We start from the raw sequence: 2,500 nt of genomic DNA, 5'->3' as shown, positions 1-2,500 counted from the left end.
GGAGAGGAATATATATATATATATATATATATATATATATTATATATATATATATATATATATATATGAGAGGAAAGGAAGAGAGAAAGAGAGAGAGAGAGAGAGAGAGAAAGAGACAGAGGGAGATGCAGGTAGAGAGAGAGATGGAAAAATATAGGGAGAAAAGAAGATGGGGGAGAGAGAGAGAAGGAGATAGAGAGAGAGAAAGAGAGAATGGAGACATACAGGAAGAGTTGAATACAAAGTCAAATGACACTGAAGGAAATAGAAGATAAAGAAAAATGGAATTAGAATCCCAAGGATTTAAACATATGAACAAATAAGATCAAGGAAAGTAAGGAGAACATAAAGGAAATTAAGTAAAATAAGAAAATGTAATAGAAGTACGTAAATATGTATGATAGATGTATGTATAGTACTTTTGTATATATATATATATATATATTTTTGTATATATACATATATATACATATATATATATATATATATATTCACTTGCCCACGCGCCATACTACCATTGTACCATCATAGCAGGGATGGGTTGAGCACAAAATTCGTGTATATGTATGTGGCTCGAACATACAAATATAAGAAATTGTACTCAACTTATATCTCTCTTGATGGCACAGTGATTAGTCATTGTTACTTTGTTACGTCTGAGCTGAGGTTCGAGCCCTTGGCTTCGCTTCGTATCAGTTTCCGTATACGTCTCCGATGAGCGCATTGTGAGTGTCGTTCGTGATGACATGGAATTAAAGGTAAAAAGTTAATGTGGCTGAAAAAAAAGATATATATATATATATATATTTATATATATATATATATATATATACATATATATATTTCAATTTCTGCGTTGCCTCCACGGTTTTTCCGATGTTGATGGGTTAGACTTAAAGTGTATTGTGGTTGATAGAATTGTATCTCTAATCACTGGGACCCATTCAGCGTTGTACATATATACATTATATATATATATATATGTATATTAAATATATATATATATATATATATATTTACATATATATATACATATATATACATATAGAGGTATATATATATATATATATATATATATATATATACATATATATATACATACATATATATATACATATATATATACATATATATATATATATATATATATATATATATATATATATATATTGCAGTAATTCACAAGGCACACGTGAAAATAATATGCAGAAAGAACCACTGGGAATTAAGGCATGTAACAAATTTTATATCGGCCAAACTGGTAAAGACTTAAAAACTAGGATAAATCAGCACAAATATAGTGTAAGGAGTGGGCAAAGTTCCAGTGGCCTTTTTATCCATGTAAGAGACCACAATCATCCTATTGACTGGGATAATTCGAATGTAATTTCTTGTAGATCCTTATTAGAAAGAAACATCATCGAATCCAGTCATATTAAACAAACCTTTGACAATAATATCAATTTAAGTTTAGGATTATTTAAACTTGATGATTTTGTTATTGATAAAATTGTAAGAACTTCTCCAAGTGCTACTAAGCGGGGGTGACGTAACGTCATGGACCAAACGTCCGTATATGTAAACATCGGCTCTACCTGATTGTGAAGCATCTTGTGTGTACTTCCCATGTTCCTAGCTTGTCTTTTACTTTATGTATATATATCCACCTTTGTCTCTGTAACTGTGTATTCCTTGATAATGTCTTAAATAGACGAAAACGTTCGGACTAAGCTTCTTATTTCCCAGTGGTTTTTTTCCTATATATATATATATATATAAATATATATATATACATGTATATATATATATTTATGTATATTTCTAAACAGAAATGTAGTAGCACATTTGTAAATGACACACAGGAAACCCACAGTCGGAGAAAATAGACTTCGAATAAAGAAGAATCCTATATTTCGTCTATCAACTGTAGCCATCTTCAGGAAAGTACATAAGACAGAGGACAAAGGGGACTTACAAGCTACAGAAAAGAGAAGGAATGCGGACAAATGACCTCACTCAGGCGCGGGGCAAACTGGGGTGGCGGAGGAGGGAGGGGGTGAGGTGAGGGGGGTTGTAAGTTCCGTACCAGTTTGCTAACAGCTGCGCGTGAGATGATGTCAGGAGTCCACTGTCCTTTGGAGATATTAATATTAGGGCATCCCTCAATTAATGCTGATTCGACTATTTTTCTCGGAGCTTACGACCCCCCCTCACCTCACCCCCTCCCTCCTCCGCCACCCCGGTTTGCCCCGCGCCTGAGTTCATTGGGCCGCATTCCTTCTCTTTTCTGCAGCTTATAAGTCCCCTGTGTCCTTTGTCTTATGTACTTTCCTGAAGAGGGCTACAGTTGATAGCCGAAATATAGGATTCTTCTTTATTCGAAGTTTATTTTCTCCGACTGTGGGTTTCCTATTTCATATATATATATATATATATATATATATATATATATATATATACATATATATATATTATATATATATATATATATATATATATA

The 2,500-nt window shown here is 32.5% G+C and overlaps 1 protein-coding gene across 1 annotated transcript in view; it reads right to left on the bottom strand.

Annotated features, from left to right (window-relative positions):
* The window catches only part of LOC143041788 (uncharacterized), a 5,219-nt gene that overhangs the window by 1,098 nt on the left and 1,621 nt on the right, over nt 1-2,500 (bottom strand). The window lies entirely within an intron of this gene.

Source organism: Oratosquilla oratoria, chromosome 3 (genome assembly GCF_046742065.1).
Source record: "Oratosquilla oratoria isolate Oo_2021 chromosome 3, ASM4674206v1, whole genome shotgun sequence".
NCBI lineage: Eukaryota > Metazoa > Arthropoda > Malacostraca > Stomatopoda > Squillidae > Oratosquilla > Oratosquilla oratoria.
The sequence above is the reverse complement of the archived record's forward strand: the minus strand, read 5'-3'. Positions and strand labels throughout refer to the sequence as shown.